This window comes from Hemiscyllium ocellatum, chromosome 30 (assembly GCF_020745735.1).
Source record: "Hemiscyllium ocellatum isolate sHemOce1 chromosome 30, sHemOce1.pat.X.cur, whole genome shotgun sequence".
NCBI lineage: Eukaryota > Metazoa > Chordata > Chondrichthyes > Orectolobiformes > Hemiscylliidae > Hemiscyllium > Hemiscyllium ocellatum.
The window spans coordinates 45295250-45320507 of NC_083430.1; the positions used below are offsets into that span (position 1 = coordinate 45295250).

General features: G+C 42.4%; 1 protein-coding gene across 1 annotated transcript in view; it reads right to left on the bottom strand.

Moving 5' to 3' along the window:
* The window catches only part of LOC132829823 (receptor-type tyrosine-protein phosphatase U-like), a 492619-nt gene that overhangs the window by 454646 nt on the left and 12715 nt on the right, over positions 1-25258 (bottom strand). The gene's annotated exons all lie outside the window — the stretch shown is intronic.

Consider the following 25258-nt stretch of genomic DNA (forward strand, 5'->3'; position numbering starts at 1 on the left):
GTGAGGACTGTAGCTGCTGGAGATCAGAGCTGAAAATATGTTGGAAAAACGCAGCAGGTCAGGCAGCATCCAAGGAGCAGGAGAATCGACGTTTTGGACATGAGCCCTTCTTCAGGAATGAGGAAGGTGTTCCAAGCAGGCTAAGATAAAAGGTAGGGAGGAGGGACTGAAGAAGGGTTCATGCCCGAAACGTCGATTCTCCCACTCTTTGGATGCTGCCTGACCTGCTGCACTTTTCCAGTAACACATTTTCAGATCTCAATCCAATATCCATTTCCTTCTTTACTACCTTGTCGACCTGCAATTCCACTTTCAAGGAACCATGAAACTGCACCACAGATCTCTTTCTTCAGCAATGTTCCCCAGGACCTTCCATTAAGTATAAAAGTCCTGCCCTGATAGATTTTAGCAAAATGCAACTCCTCACATTTATCTAAATTAAACTGTATTATAATACTTATTGCAATGTTGTCACCAACGAAATATTATTAGTAAAAGTAATAGGCTCATCTATTTCAACAAATATATTATTGAATATCTATCACTCACATCTGGAATTACAGCTTTTTTTCCACCCATGTAAATATTCAGATTCTTTCCTTCATCAGCAGATCTGCAGTATGTGAAAAGAGAAAAACAGAGTTAATAGAACTATTTGACTTCTCCAGAGCTGAGAGGAGTTGAAAATGGTGTTTTTTATACTCTTGACAGTGGCAGAGGAGAAGCAAAGAGAAAGGATGGTATGGACACTTGGTGCAAAACATTAGAGGATTGTTAATTGTGGTAAAAGTGAAATAGAGATGTAAAAGTGGTGTAAATTACAGTGTGGATGGGAGATACTGGTCCTCTGTGAGCGAAGAAAACAAGACAAGGGTGAAAGAGGGAGTTGGGTTGAGGATGTCAGAAAAATGGAGGACAGATGGCTTGAGATCAGGCCCTGAAATTGAAAATTTCAATCTTGGGTCCAAAAACCGAAGCAGAAAATTAGGTATTGTTCCTTACGTTTTCATTAAGACCATAAGATGTAAGAGCAGAATTAGGTCATTCAGCCCATTAAGCCTGCTCCGTCATTCATTCATGGCTGATATCTTTCTCAGTGCCATTTTCCTGCATTCTCTCCACGACACTTAATCTCCTTACTAATCAAGAACCTATCTATCTCTGTCTTAAATGCACTTAATGACTTAAGCGATGGGGGAAATGAGAAAACCCAAATTAAAGGAGGAGATAAGACTGCAGAACTCAGGAGAGGCTATCAAAATCTCTAGCACAGATACAAATTGGATAGAGTAAAGGGAAAGGTCTAACAATCAAAATTCAAGCACACTAGACAAATGAATGACAATGAGAAGAGAGATGATTAATACAGGACTGAAGGTATTATATTTGAATGCATGCAGTATAAGGAATAAGGTAAACGAGCTTGTGGCGCCAATTGAAATTGGTGTGGTTGGCATCACAGAGGTTGGCTGCAAGGGGATCAGGATTGGAAGCTGAATATTCAAGGATTTACTTCCTATTGAAAAGGATACACAAGTGAGCAGTGGGGATGGGGTTCCCTTATCAGTAAGAAATGAAATTAAATCGATAGTAAGAAATGAAATAGGGTCTGATAGTATAGAATTGAGGAACATCAAAAGTGAAAAAAACTATACTAGAAGTTATGTAGAGGCCTCCAAATAGTAGTCAGGAGCTGGGGCTCAAGCTAGGGTTCCTCTTGTGGCGCAGAGGTAGTGTCTTTACCTCTGAACCAGCAGACCCAGGTTCAAGTCCCATCTGCTCCGGAGATTTGTTATAACATCTCTGCACAGGTTGGTTGGAAAATAGCTTTCCTTCTCATTATTATGGGCGGCACAGTGGTTAGCACTGCTGCCTCACAGCGCCAGAGACCCGAGTTCAATTCCCGTCTCAGGCAACTGGCTGTGTGGAGTTTGCATGTTCTCCCCATGTCTGCGTGAGTTTCCTCTGGGTGCTCCGGTTTCCTCCCACAGTTCAAAAATGTGCGCGTTAGGTGAACTGGCCATGCTAAGTTGCCCATAGTGTTAGGTGAAGGGGTAAATGTTGAGGAATGGGTCTGGGTGGGTTGCTCTTCGGCGGGTCGGTGTGGACTTGAAGGGGCGAAGGGCCTGTTTCCACACTGTAAGTAATCTAATCTAATCTATACACCAGGAGATAGAAAAGATGTGTAGGAAAGGCAGAATTATAGTGATCATGGGGGATTTCAATATGCAGGTGAACCTGGGAAAATAAGTTGGTAGTGGATTGCAAGAAAAGGAACTCATGGAATCTCTACAAGATGACTTTTCGAAGCAGTTTGTGGTGGAGCCCACTGCAGAACAGACAATACTGGATTTAGTGTTGTACAATGAGGCAGACTTGATAAGGGAGCTTAAGGTGAAGGAACCCTTAGTAGGCAGAGATCATTATAATCCAAAAATTCAAGAGAGTGAGGGGGCAGAGCTTAGTAATGGCAGCCATCACAAAGGAGAAGGTGCTAGAAAAATTGAATGGTCTGAAGATGGATAAATCACATGGAACAGATGGACAACACCCCAGAGTTCCAAGGGAGATAACTGAAGCTGTAGTGCATGGTAAAATAGGGCAAAGTCACCATGATTTCATCAATGGGAGGTCATGCCTGACAAATCTGCTAGAATTCTTTGAGGTTAGACCAAAGCAGATTAGACCAAAGACAGCCAACGGATGTTATCAACATGGACTTCAAAAAGGCCTTTGACAAGATGTTGCATAGGAGGCTGCTCAGTAAAATAAGGGTCCATGGTGTTATAAGCAAAGTGCGTGAATGGATAGGAGATTGGCTGTCTGGCAGAAAGCAGAGAGTGGGGATAAAAGGGTCTTTCTCAGAATGGTTGCTGGTGACAAATAGTGTTCCACAAAGGTCAGTGTTAGTACCACAACTTTTCACTTTAACAATTAATGACCTAGATGAAGGAACTGAGGGAAATCTGGCTAGGATTGCAGACGATACACAGAAAGGCAGAGGGTCAGGTAGTACTGAGGAGGCAGGGAGGCTGCAGAAGGATTTGGACAGGTTAGGAGAGCAGACAGATGGAGTACAACATAGGAAACTGTGAGATCATGCACATTTGTAGGAAAAATAGAGGCATGGACTGTTTTCTGAATCGGGAGAAAATACAGAAGTCTGGTGTGCAAAGGGAATTGTGAGTTCTAGCCAAGGATTCTCTCAACGTAAACGTGCAGTTTGAGTCAGTAGTTAGGAAGGCAAATGCAATTATGGCATTAATTATGAGAGGACTTGAATATAAAAGCAGGGATGTACTACTGAGGCTCTATAAGGCTTTGGTCAGACCATATTTGGAATATTGGGCCCTACATCTCAGGAAAGATGTACTGGCCCTGAAAAGTGTTCAAAGGAGGTTCATGAGAATGGTCCCAAGAATGAAAAGTTTAACATATAGGAAAGCTTGAGGACTCTGGTCTATATTTAAAGGAGTTTGAACGGTTGAGAAGGGATCTAATTGAAACTTACAGAATACTGAATAGCCTGGACAGAGTAGATGTTAGGAAGATGTTTCCATTGGTAGGACAGAATAGGACTCTAAAGCCTTACAAGAGCCTTAGGGTAAAGGGAAGATTTTGAGAACAGAGATATGGAGAAAATTCTTCAGCCAGAGAATGGTGAATTTATGGAATTCATTGCCACAGAAACCTGTGCAGGCCAGGTAACTGAGTATATTAAAGACCGAGATAGAGAAGGTTCTTGAGTATCAAGAGGATCAAGGGTATAGGGAGACAGCGGGAGAATGGGGTTGAGAAACTGATCAGCCGTGATTGAATAACAAAGCAAACTCGATGGGCTGAACGACCTAATTGCTGCTCCTATGTCTTATGGTTTCATGCATTATAAAAGCTCTGAAATCAAACCATTTTATGATTCATCAATTATCATACATGAAAACTTTTGCTCTATAGGAAAACAAGCATTATACAGATCACCACACATTAAACAGAAGTAGGTGTACTAGTGGCACAAAATTTAAAATATACTTTTTTATGAATCCTAGTTAGCAGATTCGCTGATGTTGTCCTCAAATGATAAACTGCAGAATTTTTCATTGTCTATACATATAATGCCTAAAGCAGCCAGCTTTTCTTGCAGAATTTCTGACAACAGTTCATTTTTGATTCTTTCCAGCTGCAAAAATGAGGTTGCTCCTGAGAAGTTTGTTACCACTACACTGAACACAGCCTCTACACTTCTACATAAGGGAAAGCCAACTGAATGGTAGCTCAGATAATGACTTGATACACAATATCTGGATTATTATCTAAAAACTAATAATATCTGAATAATTTTCATTGATATCAGCTTGGAAATATTGTATTTGTCCAATGAGATTAATATCAACCATGAGGATAATCAAAACCTTTACATTTTTGCATCTATTTTTCAATGGCAACTAAATAACAAAAATGGAAAGTTCTTTGCAACATTTTCATACTTAACAGTTATTTTCTTCAAGGTTGGCTTCAAGTACATCCATCGTACAAATAAAGAACTTAAAATCTGAACTTGCCTCCTGGAAAATGCATTTTATCAGCATTTGGCTCATCACCACCCTTGACTTCTTTTTTCTCATTCTTGTCATTAAAAATGTGCAAGTACAATCTATATCCAGACAGGTATTCTTTTGCTTGAGCTCAATTTCATCAAAATTTTCTTGGATTCCTTTCAAGAAGTGTGAGAGTGATATGTAAAGCTATACACATCTTTTAAGGATCATTTGTGCATCCTGTAGGGCTTTCCTAGTTTTGTGGAACTGTTCCAACAAAGCTAAAAATCACACACCAGGTTATAGTCCTACAGATTTATTTGGTGCTTCCAAATAAACCTGTTGGACTATAACCTGTGTTATATGATTTTTAACTTTGTCGATCCCATCCAACACCAGCACCTCCAAATCATGTTCTGACAAACAATTTCAAAGTTCTAGCAAAAACACAAATTCTAGTTCAACAATTTCTTTCCTGTGAATTGCCTGTGTTGTTTCTTTTAGAAACTTTTTCACTGTCATCAGTATGAAAATGAGTAAGAGCGTCAATAATTGAACATAACTGTCAATGAGGATCTAAAATCTGGGATTTAGGCTGTTGTCAGGAGCAACCATTTAATGCATGCCTTAATAATTACAAAATGGCTTCGTAATCCAAGTAACAAAATAAAATGGCTTCTAGGCTGCAAATTGACACTGTGTTTAAAATGGTTTTTTTACCCTGCTAAAAGGTGCACTCCTGAACCAATTGTATCAAAGATTAGCAGACAATGCTTCCTTCACAGTATGGAATTAACTAAACTAGATAGGTCATTACTAACCATCCGAGCGGGCCTTGTAGATGCAGGTGCAGAGATAAAGTCTGCAAAACAAAGTTGGTTCCCAGGAAGTATGACTGAGTTAACCTGCTGTCCATAATGTCATTTTATTACATTTTATTGGATTTGCTCTGTAATTAAGGCTGTACTATTTCTTAAGAACCATATAAAATTATCTTTGTTTTAAGCGATTTTGCACAGCTTCTCCAAGCTTTTAACCTCTGTGTTGCTGGACAACCTTAGCCCAGCCTTTAACAAAGAGTGAAATCTTGCTGAACCAGACCAAACTGCTAGTGTTTATTTGACCGACTGTGGAACAGAGAGACTCCTCCCCGGTCAAGACCTTCATATGGGGCCCGTAACTTGGATATGGCATGGACGGATTGTGGACAGCAGTGTAAGAGCCTTTGAGCTCTCCACTATTGACTGTTGAGGAATCAGCCACCCAGACATGAGCTTTTCATATCCGTCTGCTTTTCGTCTCACTCAAGTAGTAGTTGACCTGACCCGTCACCGTCTATCATCTCAGTCCAGCCAGTGAAGGATTGGTCTTGGGGACCCTAGATAAGTTGAAGACTTGTGGATCTGGGATCCTAGCAAGTCGGGAACTCTGATTCGGTCGGATTGGCGTTGTCTAAATTGATACTTAAATTGTTTTGTGAAATAAAGAAGTATCGCGATATATTACAACGAAACTGTCAGGGTTTTAGAATGTCGAGAACGTTCTGCAGAAATCATTAGTCTTGTTGTTAATTGTCAGGCTGTTGATTGTAAAAGTTTTACGTCGAGTTTATTTCTGTTGTATCTGTTCGGCTTGGCTTGCTTTGCTGTTTTGTTTGTTCTGTTTGTTTTTGGTGTTTTGTTCTTTGGTTTGAAATACGGAGGGTGGTAGCTGCTTTTGTCGTGTTAAAAAAAATAAGAATGCTGGCCAGTGATACAATTCTCGCACACTTGGTTAAGCAGTTTTGTGCCACATCCAAGATTCATAAGGGTAAAGCTCCCTGATGTTGACTTCTGGAGTGTGTGTGTGTGTGTGAGAGAGAGAGTCAGAGAGAGTATGTGTGGAAAAAGAGAAAAAAAATTCAGCACTAATTCATTCCCTGCAGTTTACAGAAGATTTAACTCTTTCAGACTTGGTTTGGATGCACATTTGTTTGTTGGTGATTGAATGTTTGTGTTTTGATCCCTGGAGCTTGAGATTCAGGAGAAAGTGAGGACTGCAGATGCTGGAGATCAAAACTGAAAATGTGTTGCTGGAACAGCGCAGCAGGTCAGGCAGCATCCAAGGAACAGGAGATTCGACGTTTCGGGCCTGAAGAAGGGCTTATGCCCGAAACGTCGAATCTCCTGTTCCTTGGATGCTGCCTGACCTGCTGCGCTTTTCCAGCAACACATTTTCAGCTTGAGATTCAGGACTGTTTTGGATTTGATTTGCATTTTGGGAATTTAACATGATTTTGTTTTAAAGTTAAGGATCCTTCTTTGATTATGAAATGAAATATTAACACCAGTTACTGCTTACTGCTCTACTCTCAGTTTCTAACAAATCATTTTTATGCTTACATGAAAGCCAACCATATTCAATTTCAAATCAGTTTAAAATGGTGGAAGACAACATTATAACTTTAAAAAAAAAGGTCTTCTCCTTTGATTCTGCACCATTTGACCTCAGTATAAACTTGCTCTCAAATTCCCCATTATTTCATGCGACTGCCAAAGATCATTTCCACCCCTCTCACCCCTAGGTGTTGTACTAATGAAAGAATTGACGAAAGGAATGAAAGCAGTAGCATTAAATCTGGGCCTCAGGTGCAGAATCATTCTGTTCCAGGATGAGAGCAGGTCTCTGCACAATTTTGGTTATAATCTAAGCCTAACATTGAGGAAAATCACTTCAGGTTTTAACATTTGCTCATTGAGTGGAGGAATTGTATGAACCTTATTTAATTTAGTTAAATTTTATAATACTGAAAGAATAACGATGAATCCAAAATATCCAACCAACAGAATTGTTTTCAGAAAATGATACGAGCAGATTTATTTTCTGTTTCATGCTCGTTTGTTTCCACTTAATTTTAAGACTGCTGTGTTTCATTGGTGATTACGGTGTGTCAGCCGTAGCTTTATTTTATAATAATTCCCCTCCCTCAATGACAATGACAGTTCAATAATAGGTTGTGACAAATCATGTAACAAAATTGATATCCTTTGGTTAATATCTGTGTCTTTGGATTCAGCCATTACTTCTCTATAAGAAATTTTTTGTTACCATGAGAGTAGACAAGACCTTTTTAAGGCAACTGTAGTCATTTCACGGCCTGTAGCATTGCAAATGAGCAATGACTAGTCAGGACCACTTATTTTAAATCCAAGATTAGGTTCCTTAACGATTATAGTGGATTTTAAAGTTGGAAACTGTATACATTTTACATTTTAAATATTGAATAAATGATTTTCCAATTTATTTTGATGACATTTAAACTGCCTTAGTCACTTGTTCAGGTTCCACTTCTGAATTACAGATAATGCTCAATATGTCCAAGGGTAATACAAATATAAATGCAGTAAAATTCTGGGAGTAGCCTGAATACAAGTGGCTTGTGTTACAAGACTGAAATATGTGGCTATCCGTCTGACGGAAGTGATATACAATTGAACAATAATCAAAAAGCTCAATTACCTTTGTTTAACCCTATGCTTTTGCGATTTTTCTACCTGGAGTCACTGACATGATCCAGATAACCAGTATGAACCAGTCCAGGAATTTCCAGTCGCAAATGAGGTGAGCAAAGGTTTTCTATTGTGACGGCCAGAACCAGACTAAACCACGATGCAAGTTACAGGTAAAACCAATTATATCCAGCGCCCTTACGATCCCAAATGCCATACGACAACCCTGATAGGGTTGATTGGAACCAGGATACCCACTGCGGGGGGTAACCTAACTCAGAAGCCCGCTAAACAACCTTTTCCCGAGGGGGCCCTGAAAATGGGAACAGGTGGGCCCCAGTATTACACCTTTGAGATTGAGAACAAGACAGCAATTTCCCCCAGGGGCAAATGACTGGCCCTTGCTTTAACTGTGGAAATGTAACCACTGGGGAGTGATGTGCCTTTAATGTTACCTTGGAGCTAACATGGGGAATCAACATGCTTGCGTCCCAGCAAAAGGAAAATCTACAAAAATACATGGGTTCTTTGTTGTGCTTTTAGTATGATTTTTAACCCCCATGGCTCAGCTTTATAGTAATGCTGTTTTGTCCAATCAATCTAACAGTTATCAAGATATTCGGCTCATACTGAGGAAACTGATACTGTTTCCAAAGTAGTGGGCAAGTGGATGCTGCTGCCAAACAAGCAGCCTTACACCCCAAACTTTTAGTCCCATTGGGTCCCCAGCAAAACCCAGTTAGACATAGTATAAGGACAGATATGCTAGACCTGGGTAAGGTGCAGAAATCACGGGGGAAACCCCTGCTGAAGAGCACAAACTATGGCCTCAAATAGAGTACTCTCTCGATACTCAAACCAAAATGTGGGTGACCCCTATTGGAGAAGTTTGATGTTCCTTCCGATTTTAGTGAATTACGTGCATTTTGTACACACTTGGGCAAGCAAGGAATGGCTTACATTCTATTACAATGGACACTCCGTGGCCTCCAGCCCGATGGGAAGGGCCCTTCCATGTTCTCCCCACCACCCCTTTTGCTGATAAGGTTGCTGAGCATCTCCATCATTGCAAGTTCATCAGACGAGCCCCTTGCAAGAGGGGAGAAGATGAAGATCGAACTTGCCCTGCTGTGTGGACTTGCCATTGCCATTACTGGTGCACAAATAGGGACAGTTTACCTGTGTGATCCTGGGCAACCAGAGACTGTGTACCATCTATTTCAATGCAAGGAACATTAGCAAGAATGATTGTTGCAGTGGTCAACTGCATCAACAAGATCGGACAGTCCATTTACAGAACAATTCTAAATGGTCTTTACCCTGTCAAGGTGTTGTGTGCCAGTTTGATTTCAATTTTGCTTTGGGACCCTGATGAGCCTTGCCCCCGTTCAAATAAGTCACGCTGCAAAAGGGAAAAAGGGGAAATGTTACCTTTCACTAACCATTTGTTTCTCCAAAGGCACAATAGAGTATTTGGCAGGGATGAAGTGGTCTGTTACGCCCTTACTTCAGCAAAACACTCTCTGACCCCCTTTCTCAACGAAGGAGTATAGAACGCTTCTAAAGCATTTATTGGACATAATACTACTTTTGATTATTATTTATCCCCATCTGCTAGCTGCTTATGGATTCTTCGAATAAGTCCGGGGTATTTATCCGAATTGTTATAATGGTAAAGGATGGGGGTGTACTTATGATATATGACCAAGACTATTCCGTGTGAAATGATCAAATGTACCAATTGCCACTGATCCCCCGTAAGACTGTGCATCTCATGCATATGCCTTGGGGAAGAGTGTGTCTGTTATCGCTGGAATTCAGGCCCTTTGTGGAATGGGTAATAGCACCCCCCTTCATTGTGAGGCCCCTAATGAAACCCACATCTTCCCAATTGTGGGATGGAAGGAACCGTTCTGGAACAAGACCCATCTCTTTCTATTGAGCAGCTTTCACCACAAACGTACTTTGTAGCCATGGACTATCCATATGTTTGGGAAGTCAAAGACAGACCCACTTCTTATTGGGAAGTGCCCTCCATTATCTAGACTAAACCGAGTAATTATTTTTTTCAGCCAACGCGAAGCAACCAACTTCCTTATCCTTAATGAAATAGGTACTCCCCATGCTTTAGCTATAAGAACACTTTTTCCGACTACGGTTCCCTGTCTAATTACTTGACAATGACAACGGGATTGGGATGTCCCTGTCAAACTTTCAGTCTCACCTGAGTTCTGTGTGAATTGAAGGAATCCTAAGACACTAAGGCTCACCCTCTGGGGTATGCATTTCTTAGTATTTTTTCCGTAGGAAGGTCTGCAGGAATTATTGGCCATCAGAACCAAAATTATCTTACTTATGGTCTCACCCTCTTAGGTAATGAGACGGCTGCTGCCTGGGCAGGAATTAAGGGCATGCTTTCAGAATTGTCTATTTTCTCAACAAAACCGGTACACCCTCAATTACATACTTGCACAGGAGGGTAGAGTTTGCGCCATCGCCAAAGACAAATGCATCATGGGGGTTAATGATCTCATCGAGAATATTACCAGACATGTAAATAACATCCACAACTTCATCAGCCAAATGACTGAAGGCACAGGATGGGGAGATTGGGGTTTTGGCTCATGGTACAACTGGCTGCTAAAAATGGCAATGTATGCTGGTATTGTTTTAATTGGTCTTATTGTTGGGATTGCTATTGTTAAATGTATTATTGCTAAGCTACTACTACTAGTGTCGGATCCCCCCAGAAACTGCTTCTTCTCCATTCCAAGGAAGATGAGGAGGTTCAATTGCCTACCCCTACTTCCTCCCCGGAAGAAGTATGGCAGTCTCTGCTGTCATTCGAGTGGACTGATCTAACCTATTCCCTCCCATCCAATGGTGTGGTCATGGAATGGCCCAAAGAGGGAGATGAGGATCTAAAATCTGGATTTAGGCTGTTGTCAGGAGCAACCATTTAATGCATGCCTTACCAAATACAAAGTGGTTTCTTAATGCAAATAACATAAAGTAACATAATAAAATGGTTACTAGGCTGCAAATGGACACTGTTTAAAATGGCTTTTTACGCTGCTAAAAGATGCATTCTAAACTAACTCAATCAAAGATTAGCAGACAATGTTTCCTTCACAGTATGGAATTAACTAAACTAGATAGTCATTACTAACCATCCTAGCTGGCCTTGTAGACGCAGGTGCAGAGAGATAAAATGTGCAAAACAAAATTGGTTCCCAGGAAATATGATTGAGTTAACCTGTTGTCCATAATGTCATTTTATTACATTTTATTGGATTTGCTCTGTAATTAAGGCTGTACTATTTCTTTAGAACCATATAAAATTATCTTTGTTTTAAGCGATTTTGCACAGCTTCTCCGAGGAACACATAAGCTTTTAACCTCTGTGTTGCTGGATAACCTTAGCCCAGCCTTTAACAAAGTGTGAACCCTTGCTAAACCAGACTGAACTGCTAGTGTTTATTTGATCGATCACGGAACTAAGAGACCCCTCCCTGAGGTCGAGATCTTAACCAACAATGCGAAAGTAGCAAAATCTGAATTTCAACTTCAAGAATTTTGTTTTCAGATTATCCCCTTAAAACTTTAAAGGCAAGATCAGATCTCACTGAAAAGTGGCAGTTATCTTACTGTTGTGCAAAAAGGCTTATTCATACCCAAACGCATGTCATTCTCTTCTTCATTCCAAAGAAACTAGGTGGCAATATTTGCAACTTGAAAATCAGTGTGGTTGCCCAATGGATGCAGCGCACTGCTTACACCTCCAGGCCATCATCTTATTGTTACTTCATCAACATCATATCCTTGGGGACTGTCTGCGTGGGTTTCCTCTAGATGCTCCAGTTTTATCCTCCGGTCCAAAGATGTGCAGTTTAGGTGGATTGGCCAAGCTAAATTTCCCATAGTGTCCAAGGATGAGCAGGCTAGGTAGACTAGCCATGGGAAATGCAGGATTACAGGCACAAAGTAAAGGGGTGTGGGAATACTCTTCGAGGGGGCAATGTGAACTCTCAGTTCCGCGATCGATCAGTTCGGTCTGGTTCAGCAAGATTTCACACTTTATTAAAGGCCAGGCTAAGGTTGTCCAGCCACAGAGGTTAAAAGCTTCTGAGTCCTTTGGAGAAACTGCGCAAAATAGCTTAAAACAAAGACAATTTTATATGGCTCTTAAGAAATAGTACAGCCTTCATTACAGACCTGCTCTCACACTGTAGGGATTCTATGATTTTACAATTCTAAGATTTCTTTGAAAACTCTATGGACTAATGTCCTCCTCTACACTTCAACCACAAATTTCAGATCAACTTCACCACATTACCACAGCTGCTGTTAGACCAAATCAGTATGCACTTCAGGCCTTCACTTTGGAACTCCGGGACACCTCTGACTTAATTGCTCCTGCTACATTGATTGACACACAAAGACACACATCCATCACATACATCTAAATAAAACTTCTTTCCTGGTGAAGGGCTTATGCCTGAAACATCGATTCTCCTGATCCTCGATGCTGCCTGATCAGCTGTGCTTTTCCAGCACCACACTCTCAACTAAGAAAGGGAAAAGCTTGACTCAAATTTGTTCAAATATTTGTGATTACAATCGCCTGGAGGGTTTGAACTAAAGTGAGGAGAAAGTGAGGTCTGCAGATGCTGGTGATCAGAGCTGAAAATGTGTTGCTGGAAAAGTGCAGCAGGTCAGGCAGCATCCAAGGAACAGGAGATTCGACGTTTCGGGCATTAGCCCTTCTTCAAGTGAGTCAAGTTTCAGCTAACAATTCTCTTTGGTCATTTTTATGTCAACTAAAAAACATGGGCAGCTATTTTATATTCACGAAGAACAATAGGCAGCCCTGACACCAAAAAGGGAAGGGAAGAATAGAGTACCAATAATGAGGAAAATGTTTGTCTGGGGAAGAACATAAACTGGCTGTTCTAAACTTTCAGAATAATAATAGTCTCCTTCTTTATATTTCTTCTCACAGTTTTATTTTGTTTTTGCCCTAACACCTTCCCTCCATCGTAAGGTTAGAAGTGGGGATGTTCGCTCATGATTGCACAAAGGTCAGCACTATTTGCAATTCCTCAGATACTAAAGTAGTCTGTGTTCAAATGCAACAAGATCTGGATAATGTGCAAACCTGGTCTAAAAGCAGGAGAAATTGAGGACTGCAGATGATTGAGATCAAAGTTGAAAAGTGTAGCGCTGGAAAAGCACAGCAGGTCAGGCTGATCCGAGAAGCAAGGTAAATGACATTTTGGGCATAAGGAGAAAGTGAGGACTGCAGGTGCTGGAGATCAGAGTCAAGAATGCTGTGCTGGAAACACCTAGCCAGTCAGGCAGCATCCAAGGAGCAGGACAGTTGATGTTTCAGGCATAAACCCTTCATCAGAAATTGGGTGGGGAGGAGGTGTGTGTGGTGCTGAGAGATAAGTAGGAGGATGGGGATGGCGGTTGGGGTGGGGTTGGGGTCAGATGGCTAGGAAGGTGATAAGTAGATGCAGGTAGGGGGTGATAGTGATAAGTCAGAGGGGAGGGTGGAGCAGATAAGTAGAAAGGAAAATGGACAGGTAAAACGGTTGAGAGTTGGAGGGTTAGATCTGGGATGAGGTTGGAGGGGAGGAAAGATGAGGAAACTGGGGAAGTTGACATTGTTGCCATGTGGTTGGAGGGTCCCAAGGTGGAAGATGAGTTGTTCTCCCTCCAGGGGTCAGGTGGCTTGGATTTGGCAGTGAAGGAGGCCCAGGACTTGCATGTCCTTGGCAGAGTGGGAGGGAGAGTTGAAGTAGTCAACCATAGGGTAGTGAGGTTGTTTGGTGCGTGTCCCAGAGATGTTCCCTGAAACATTCTGTGAGTTGGCGTCCTGTCTCCCCATTGTAGAGGAGACCACATGGAGAGCAATGAACACAGTAGATGGGGTGTTTGGACGTGCAAGAAAATATCTGCCGGATGTGGAAGGATCTTTTGGGGCCTTAAACGGTGGTGAGGAAGTTGCTGTAGGCACAGGTTTTACACATCTTGTGACAGCAAGGCAAGGAGCCAGGAGTGGAGGGTGGGTTGGTGGCAGGTATGGACCTAACAAGAGAGTAGTGGGAGAGAATGGTATCTGCACAATGCCAATAGAGGTGGGGAGGGAAATATATGTCCGATGGTGGGGTCTGATCGTAGGTGGTGGAAATGGTGAAGGATAATGCATTGTATCTGGAGATTAGTGGGATGGAAGGTGAGGACCTATACTTGTTGGGCCTATACTTGTTGTAGTTGGAGGGGTGGGGTTCAAGGGCAGAGGGGGAGAAATTGGAAGTAAGGGATAGTGTTTTTATGAAGGGTTGGGGGGGGGGGAAAAACGGGGTGAGGTTGTAGTGCAGTTAGCTGTGGGAGTCGGTGAGTTTGAAATAGATGTCAGTGTTAAGTTGATTGCCAGAGAGGTTCAGGAAGGGGATGGAAATATCCGAGATGGTCCAGGTGAACTTTAAGTTAGGATAGAAGGTGTTCATGAAGTTGATGAACTGTGAAACCTCCTGATTCCAAAAACTTGCCTACCATCCATAAGGCACAAGTCAGGAGTGTGATGAGCTACTCCCAATTTGCCTGAATAGATGCAGGTCCAAAAACATTCAAGGAGCTTGATACCATCCACAACAAAGCAGCTCATTTGATTGGCACCACATTCCAAGCATCCATACCCTCCAGCACTGATACTCAGTAGCAGCAATGCATATGATCATCAAGATGAGCTGCACAAATTGGCTAAAGATCTTTACACCGCACCTTCTAAACGCATGACCACTTCCATCTAGAAAGACAAGGACAGCAGAAACACCTGCACACTAACACCTGCATGTTTCCCCCTCGGCCACTCACCAACCTGATCTGGAGCTATATTGCCTTTCCTTCACCGTCACTGGATCATAATTCTGGAACTACCTCCTTAAGGGCATTGTGGGTCAACCTACAACACATGGACTGCAGTTGTTTAAGAAAGAAGCTCACCACCACTTGCCCAAGAGGTTCCACGTGAGATTATGCTGCAGGTTGGTAAAGACCTAGTTAAATACTTGGAATATTGTGTTCGGTTCCGGTCACCACATTATCGGAAGACTGTGGAAACTTTATATAGGGTGCACAGGAGATTTACCAGGAAATTGGACTGGGGGGCAAGTCTTATGAAGAAGGTTTGATGGAGCTAAGGCTTTTCTCATTAGAGATGGATGAGAGGTGACTTGATCGAGGTGTACACGATGATGAGAGGCAGAGATAGAGTGGATAGCCAGAGACTTTTTTCCAGGGCAGGAATGATACCACAAGGGAGCATAATTTTAAGGTAATTAGAGGAAGGTTTAGGGGAGATGTCAGAGGTAGGTTCTTTACACAGAGTGGTGGGTGTGTGGAATGTACTGCCAGCAGTGGTGGTAGTAATAGAGTCAGAGACATTAGGGACATTTAAGCAAATCTTACAGCAGCATATCAATGATTGTTAAATGCAGAGTAAGTAGGTTAGTTTGTTGTTGGAGTAAGATAAAAAGGTTGGCACATCATTGAGGGCCAAAGGGCCTGTTCTGTGCTGTACTATTCCATGTTCTAACTAGGGACTGGAAATAAATCCTGGCCAGCCAGCGACGACCATGTCTCATACACAAATAAGAAAATATATCAGTCTTAAATCGGTGTCTCATTATGCTGAGACCATGACCTTTAGTCCTAAACTCTGTTATGAAAGGAAACATTCTCTCAGCATTTACCCTGACAAGCCCCTTAAGAATCCTACAGGTTTCAATGAGACCACCTCTCATTTTCCTAAATTGCAATAAGCAGAATCTCAATTTGGTTAACCCTTGCTCATAAGACAACTCTTCCATGCCGGGGATCATTCTAGTGACCAGTCTCTGAAAGGGCAGCATGGTGGCTCAGTGGTTAGTACTGCTGCCTCATAGTGCCAGGGTCCAAGGTTCAATTCCAGCAAAGGGCAACTGTGTGAAGTTTGCACATTCTCCCAGTGTCTGCATGGGTTTCCTCCCATAGTCCAAAGATGTGCAAATTAGGTGAATTGGCCATGCTAAAGTTGTCCATATAGTATTCAGGGATGTGTAGGCTAGGTGCATTAGCCATATGAAATGTAGGGTTATAGGGATGGGTCTGGGAGGGATACTCTTCAGAGGGTTGATGTGGACTTGTTGGGCCAAATCGCCTGTTCTACACTGGAGGTGTTCTATGTTCTATGAACTGTCTGAAATGAAAAAATATCTTTCCTTCAGTATGGAGGCCAAAGCTGTTCACAGTACCCCAAATGTTGTCTCACCATCACCTTGTACAGCTATAGTAAGTTTTCATTTTTTATACTCCAAAACTCTGAAATAAGGGCGAACATAAGAGTCATAGAGATGTACAGCACAGAAACACACCCTTTGGTCCAAGTCATCCATGCCAACCAGATATCCTAAATTAATCTCGTCCCATTTGTCAGCACTTGGCCCAGATCCCTCTAAACGCTTCCCAATCATATCCCCATCCAGGTGCCTTTCAAATGTTGTAATTGTACCAGCTTCTGCCACTTTCTTTGGCAGCTCATTCTGCACACCACCTTCTGTGTGAAAATGTTCCCCTTAGGTCCCTTTTATATCTTTCCTCTCTCACCCTAAACCTATGTCCTCTAGTTCTGGACTCCACCACCCCAGGGAAAAGATTTTGTCTATTTACCCTATTCGTGCCCCTCATGATTTTATAGATCTCTGAGGTCACCTCTCAGCCTCCGACGCTCCATGGAAAACAGCCCCAGCCTACTGAACCTGGAGCTCAAATCCTCCAATCCTGCCACCATCCTTGTAAATCTTTTCTGAACCCTTTCATATTTCACAACATCCTTCTGATAAGGAGACCAGAATTGCACGCAACATTCCAACAGAGGCTTAACCAATGTCCTGTATAGCTGCATAAAAAGCACTCTTTTCCCATCGAAGCTGAACAATTTTATTTGTTTGTATATCCCCTCACAACTTGCTTTTCCACCTGTTTTGTTTCATTCTCAAGAAAATACATTTCTGGAATGTCGCCTAGTTTTTGGAGCAGCTTGTGGTACAGCCCACTAGGGAGTAAGCAAATCTTGATTTGTGATGTTTAAGAAGTGATGTGTTGATTCCTTCAAGTGAATGTTGATAAGATCCTTTAACAGATAATTAAAAGGAACATCAAACTTATTAAAATGTCATTCTGTTCAAAATTATTCAAGCAAAGGCATATAGTTTTGATTTAAATAACATCACTCTGAACTTATGAACCCTTGCGAAGAAATATACTGAAGAATAAGATGAGGCATCATACTATGGTACTCATTGGAGCTTCCCGAGATCAGAAAGAAACTTTTCTGTGGATAGAATGATATCCAGCACAAAGGAAGTTGGTTGTGCATGATGGAAGCTAATTTTATGTTGGAATTCCTCAAACAATGACCTAGATCCAATTACCTTCAGCTGCTTCATCAGTAATCTTCCCTTCTTCGTAAAGTCAAAAGAAGGACATCTGCTACTTATTCCAGCATTCAGCCTTATTTACAATTCTTCAAATAACGAAACTGTGATACCATTCAAAGAAAAACCTGGGCAATGTCCCATCTTGAACAAGTAACAATTACACCTATCAGTGTTTAAAAACAAATGTATCCATTAAATGGTCTAATGATCACCTCTCAATAATTAGTGCCCTCATGATTGTCAAATTCCCCCACATTGTAGTCACCGATGACCAGCCCCAAGAATTTCATGCCAACTATCACAGGTCAATGATTGAGGGTTGTTCTCTTTTTGTGGCTTCCCAAAGTTTCTTCAATACTTTCAAACTACAGCAGGCTTGAGAATCTTTCAATTGTAAGTCAATATAAAGATGTTATCAGCAAGTGATAATGAAGAACAGCAAAATATTTAAAATTCATATTGGTCTTTGGGCCAGGTGGAACTGGACAATACACATTAAGAGCCTCAAACAAGCAAGTGATTCTTGATGACAGTGTCTCTCAGAATTCATTTTGTCACAGTGATTTTTACAAAATGGTCTCAGCAAGAATAAAAGACTTAATTGGCTTCTTAGTGGGGGAGAAAAAACCTCTAACTTACCTTTTAGAAAGTACAAATTCTGCTAAAGAACAACTAAAATGTTCCAATGTTCTAGTGGCTAAAAGCATTGGCCAAAGGAGCTTTGCAATGATTAGCTTAAATTATAGGGCTAGCAGTGTGATTATCTTTGAGAAGTTACCACAATTTATTGACAAAATCATTTTGAACATTAACAGAACTACAGGGTTGTTAGAGCACAGAAAGACGTTCCTCATGGACCCATGCTTGTAAATTATTTCTTTGCTCCCTCCAAGACCTTCACTTTGTTCCTAAAGTGGCATGCTCAGGACTGGATGCTGGATACTCCAGTTGAGGAAAATACAAATAATTGATCCAAGAGAGTCAGCAGGTATTTTTTGACCGCTATGTCATGTCTCATAGAACATGTTGATTTTTTTTAAAGATCATATGATAAATAGAAGAATGTCTAAAATGTTATTTATATAAAATTCCATAATTAATAAAGTCACACATAAAATTACAAATAAAACTGAGAATAAATGGAATTGCAGTCAAGAGTATAAAATTGGTTATATGTTGAAGAAATCAAGCACTGGACTTTCAAAGGAGGGTCAGGAATCCATCCCTGTACCCAACCATTAGCTTCAAGAATGTCCATCTCACAAAGCTATTTTAAATTCAAATATCTCTAATGGTCATGGGGTGAACTTGATGCCCAATTAGAGGCAGGAGCAAATATAGGCAGCAGCCATATTTGGAGCTGCTGATAGCTTGCCAGAGAGAGCAGGCAACTCCATGGGCTAGGAGATGTATCTAGTTAAATTCACCTCATTAAACAGCATCAAGATTTAAGACAGTATGCAGAATGCTACACAACCTGGTCACCACTTACCAAGAAACTGAGGATAATGAATTTGAGGAACAGGAGGAAAAGGAGGAGAATGTGGCGAAAAAGAGAGAAAAGGAGGATCCAAATGAATCCCTTTCTGTCTGGGCGTGACATAATGAAATAATTATTGGTCATCACGTCATCCTCTATCTGGCAACATAAGAACAAACACCACTGGAAAATTACATTGCAATCCAATCATGACATAATGCACACAACAATAAACTAATTATCTTTGCACATTACTGAGTAGATGCTTTGAGTGTGTCTGGCATTCCCGATGCACCTAAAGGGCGCTTCCCCAATGACAATAACATGGATTTTGACAGGCAACCAAGATGATCAGATGGCTTTAGTGAGTGAACATGGGCAACATTGACCTAGACGGATCATTTTCAGACTACATCATTTCATTGGACTGCAACTGCATTAGCTCCATTTTTTAATCATATCTCAATAGTTTCAGATTCAACAAAGATGCAGTGATACACTTGTGAAGTTCAGTCGCAATCCTTATGCCAGTAAATGCAGCATGTCATATAGTTAAATTAAGAGCAATATATGCTATATTCCATAAATGCTAACATTTCTCAATTAATTTAAAGCTTAAAGATTTTTTTCACTTCTTAAAAAGCTCTTGGGTGAGCACTTGAGGTGTCATAACATTCAAGGCTCTGGGTCTAGTGAGGGAAAATTGAACTGCTGTAGGTAGTAGTAGTATGCTTTGGCAGTACAGGTTCTTCAGTTCTGTATGATTCTATGATTCTTGCTGAGAATGGAGATGAGGTTGTCTGGCATATAGAATGCATTCCCTATCTAGTTGCCCTGCAACTTGCATGACTAAATTCCACAAAAGCTTAAGGGAACAAAGACAGAAAATGAGGCAAAACACTCCATGGGTCTGGCAGCATCTGTGGAGGGGGAAAACAATATTTTTGGGCAATAAACTTTCATCAAAACATCAGCAGCAGCTAGAAAGGAAGGCTGGAAAGTTGTTTTATACTTGTGTTCTGGTTTGGATAAATTTTGTCATTCCTGAATCACAAGGTCAGAACACTTCGGGCTGCTTAAGTCTATTGCAAATATTAATTTAGATTTAAGTTTTGCACTCTCCAGACTTGACTCTCAGATATAAATAAACAGATATAAATAAACACTAACCCCTGCATAAAGGCCCAGATAGTAAAACTGTCAGAATTTGCTATCACTACTTCATCAAAACTGACTGTAACAGTCTGGAGTCTATATGGAGACAATGCTGTCAGTGACAATACTTTACTAAAAGCACACCCAAAAAACAATGGCAAAAATGTAGAAACAGTTGAAAAAGTTACTCATTGTCAAACTGGATTTTTAACAGCATGGGCTGACCCTCAATTAACATGACATCTGCTATTGAGTCACCAGTTTCTGCAATAGGTCCCTACCTTACTGAACAGGACAATACTCAACCCACAGATCTTCATGCATGTGGGGCAATATGTGTCAGAAGGTAGTGGGATCTGGATTTCAGGAGCCTTTTCTTTCCTTCTTTGCTCCTACTCTTAAGATCTTATGACACAAAGCATGTGTAGCTTGATGAACACTTGCTTATCATTTTGAATAACAGGTAACCGGTTCCTCACAGTTGTCAATGTTAATATGCCTGGTTAAACAATTCATCAAGTTGAAAGCCAATCTGTCCTTGTAGAAAGTGAGGACCGCAGATGCTGGAAATCAGAGTCGAGAATACGGTGTTGAAAAAGTACAGCAGATCAGGCAGCATCTGAGGAGCAGGAGAATCGATGTTTCCGGCATAAGCCCGTCATCAGGAAATTCATCAGCTGATTTGTCCTTGCCCATCAAGAATCGACCTACCCCTACTGTTAAAAAATATTCAATGATCCCATCTCCACTGATTTCAAAGTCAGAGTTCCATAGATTTTTTGATTTGATTTATCACTGTCACATGTCGATAATAATTTAATTTATTATTGTCATCAGGTCAGGACCTGGTGAAAAGGTGGATGAAAAGTCCTGACCTGAAATATCAACTACCTGCTCCACTGATGCTGCTTGACCTACTGGGTTTTTTTCCAGTTCTACACCTTATCAACTCTGACTTCTCAGCATCTGCAGTCTTCACTATCTCCAAGTTGCTCTGAACTGGACTGCAAAGCCTCTGCTAAGGATGTCCAATTTGAAGAAGTTTTTCTCCTGCCTCTGCAAAGATCTCAGTGGGTGTCTCTCCCACTGCTACCTTCTGGTCATCTCCTCCACCCTGAAACAATCTTGTTCCTGCAGCCACGTCTCCTTCCTCAGCAACTGCCCATGTAGCCAGCTTATCCCCCATGGACTTCAGACTGTCTCAATTTGGACCACACTATGACAATTGCTACCTATAACACGTCAAAGGTCTCCAGAAACAGTTCTCCCATGCTCACAGCCATGTGCCGCTATCTTCTCTCACTACAGTCAACCCTGCCCTAGCTCAGGGCCTCTCACTCCCAGAACTGCAAAGGACCCTTATTGTTCTTCATTCTCAGAAAGATCCACACCCTTAACCAATGCTTTTTCTCCATCCAATCAGACATCAAAAAGCACAAGTACACTAAACTCTCTTGCACGTATCTCGAGAACTCCTTGACCACTCCAGACCCAATCCCTCACCTCCCCCTGAATCCACCTGTTAACCAGGTAGTTGCTCCAACCATCCCCACTGCAAAGATGATGATGTCATTTCCATGGAGGCTGCTGATGTCACTCCTGCGAACACCGCCAACCATGCCACTCCCACTGACCATGCCACTTCCGCCGATCACATGGTCGCTGATGTCACTGCCGATCACGTGACCATCCCCACACACAAACTCACTCCAGAGACCAAAACAATCTCTACTGATGTGGATAGGAATGTGTGCTCTCCACCTTACTTTCTGAAGTCAATGACATTGAGACAATGATGTTTTACTGACATTAAGAGAAGGATTGTCATCTTTACACCACGCCACCAAGCACTTTATCTCTTTCATATATTCTGTCTTGTCATTGTTTGAGATTTGACCTACAACGGAGGTGTCATCGGCAAATTTGTAGATGGAGGTCATGAGTGTACAGGGAGTACGGTAGGGTAGTGAATATGCAGCCTTGCGGGGCATCAGTATTGATTATTTTCATGCAGGAGGCACTGTTGCCTATCCTCACTGATTGTGGTCTGTGAGTCAGGAAGTTGAGGATCCAGTTATGGAGGGCGGAGCAGCAATCCTACTCTTGGAGTTTGGAGATTAGTTTGATTGCAAGTAGTGTTGAAAGTAGAGTTGTAGTCAGTAACTAGAAGCATGACTTGGGTACCTTTGTTATCCAGACGTTTCACAGATGATTGTAAGACTGGAGAGATGGATTTGTTGTGACTGTAAGTAAATTGTAAGGGGTCAAGGCAGGCTGGAAGATTACAGTTGTTATGACCCATGACTCAAAGCACTTCATAAATTATGGAGGTCAGAGCCACTGGGCTGTGGTCATTGAGGCACATTGCTTGAGTTTTCTTTGGTACCAGCATGATGGTGGCCTTTCTTGAAATAGGTGGGGACTTTAGATTGTAGTAAAGAGCGGTTAAAGATGTCAATGAATATTCCCGCCAGCTGGTCTACACAGAATCTGAGTGTATGGCCAAGTACTCCATCTAGGCCAATTGCTTTCTGTAGGTACACTCTCAAAAGGCTCAACTGGTGTCGGCAGCAGTGATTGAGGGAACAGGTGTATCTGAGGCTGTTGGGGTGACACAGTTTCACTGAATTTCTGTTTCGAACTGAGTGTAAAATTAAGTGGATTAGAGAATAATGTATTTTTGTCAGGGAATCACCTGACATGTTCAAATCTTTCCTTTCCCCACAGCTACTTGCTGGCCACTGCCTGATGGACTTATAGTCAAAAAAGCATTTCTTCACAAATTTCTCCACTAGGGACAAGTGATATGGGACAGTTCAACTACTTGGAGCATTCCTTGGCAACAAGACCAGACCTATTCTAGGTAACACAGGGGACAGGTTGAACATCCGTAATTAATGACACTTGGTGTTTGAATACGGAGGGTCTACACCTAATCTGGTGCAGTCACACACAAAGGTGGCCATAAGAATGAGGGTGATGTTGGGGATATTCTTCCCCCTTTTGTCTAGCTCTTTATTCATGGTGTCTCTTCTGACACATGTTTGACCTCCAAATGAAATAGAAGATGGTTCAGGTGACAGCAGTGCAGGCTCAGGGAATAGGCCAGACCTGTGCTACAGGTTGAGAATTTAGAAGGCATGGTCACTAAGTTTGTGGATGACATCAAAATTGATGCATAGTTGACAATGAACAAGGCTATCTAAGATTACAAAGGGATCTTGATCAATTGGCCCAATGGTCTGTGGAGTGGCGAATGGAGTATAACTTGGATAAAGGCGAGGTATTTACATTTGGTAAAATAAACAAGGGCTGAACTTGTATAGTTAATGGTAAGACCTGGTAGCGTTGTCGAACAGAAGGACATAGCGGTTCAGGTACATAGCCCTTCAAAAGTTGCATCACAGGTAAACAGGGTGCTTAAGAAGACATCTAGTATGCTTGCCTTCTGTGGTGATTGAAATGAAGTGGACCTCATAGAATATGAGATCCCCGATTTGCGTTGTTAATCTGGCCCAATCAGAGAGCCCTGCCTGACAGATAATCAGGAGTCTTTGTGGGCAGCACGGTGGCACAGTGGTTAGCACTGCTGCCTCATAGCGCCAGAGACCCGGGTTCAATTCCCGACTCAGGCGACTGACTGTGTGGAGTTTGCACATTCTCCCTGTGTCTGCGTGGGTTTCCTCCGGGTACTCCGGTTTCCTCCCACAGTCCAAAGATGTGCGGGTCAGGTCAATTGGCCATGCTAAATTGCCCCTAGTGTTAGGTAAGGGGTATATGTAGGGGTATGGGTGGGTTGCGCTTCGGCGGGTCGGTGTGGACTTGTTGGGCCGAAGGGCCTGTTTCCACACTGTAAGTAATCTAATCTAATCTAATCTAATAACAAACAAAAACTAGTTAATTAATATAAATTACGAAGATGTGATAAACATATAAAGGACAGATGTACAAGCGAGTCAGCATTTTAAAAAGAAAAAAAAAAATCAGGAGTCTTTGTGGGCAGCACGGTGGCACAGTGGTTAGCACTGCTGCCTCATAGCGCCAGAGACCCGGGTTCAATTCCCGACTCAGGCGACTGACTGTGTGGAGTTTGCACATTCTCCCTGTGTCTGCGTGGGTTTCCTCCGGGTACTCCGGTTTCCTCCCACAGTCCAAAGATGTGCAGCCATGCTAAATTGCTCTAGTATTAGATAAGGGGTAAATGCAGAGGTATGGGTGGGTCGCGCTTCGGCCGGTCGGTGTTGACTTGTTGGGCCAAAGGGCCTGTTTCCACACTGTATGTAATCTAATCTGATCTAAACCAAGTTTCCCAAATTAAGCTACCCCTACCTGTATGCAATTAGCCCATATTCCTCTAAACTGGCCGTGTACTCAGCAGCGTCTTCCGCCAGGATCAACTGGGCCAAATGTTCCAGACTACTGGTCGGTCCGTGGCGGGTGGACTCCCTGTCGGAGGAGTTTCGGGGGTTCAGCTGGAGTACCACCCATCTCCTCTACCTGGGGGTCTACCTCAGCCCGACCGAGGAATCCTGGCCGGCCAACTGGCAGGAGCTGGAGGCCAAAGTCTCGGCTCGCCTAGGCCGCTGGACAGGACTGCTCCGAGTGCTATCTTACAGGAGCCGAGTGCTGGTCATAAACCAGCTGGTGGCCGCCATGCTGTGGTACCGGCTGGTCACTTTGGTCCCTCCTCCTGGCTTTGTCGCTGACATCCAGAGAACGTTGGTCGACTTCTTCTGGGACAAAAAGATGCACTGGGTCGCTGCACAGGTTCTGAGTCTCCCCATTGAGGAGGGCGGTCAGTCGCTGGTGTGCGTCCGCACCCAGGTCGCGACCTTCCGCCTTCAGACCTTGCAGCGATACCTTTACGTCGAGCCTCCTCCTAGGTGGTGCGCCCTGGCGACGTATTTTTTCCGCCAGGTGCGTAACCTCAACTACGACACGCAGCTCTTGTTCGTCGACCGTGACGGTTTGGAGGTCGCCCTCAAGGTGCTGCCTGTCTTTTACCAGGACCTGATCACTGTCTGGAACATGGTCGAATCGCGTCGCGCCTACCCTCCGGCAGAAGTAGCGGCTGTCGTCAGGGAGCCGTTGCTCAGGAATCCGCACCTCCGTGCT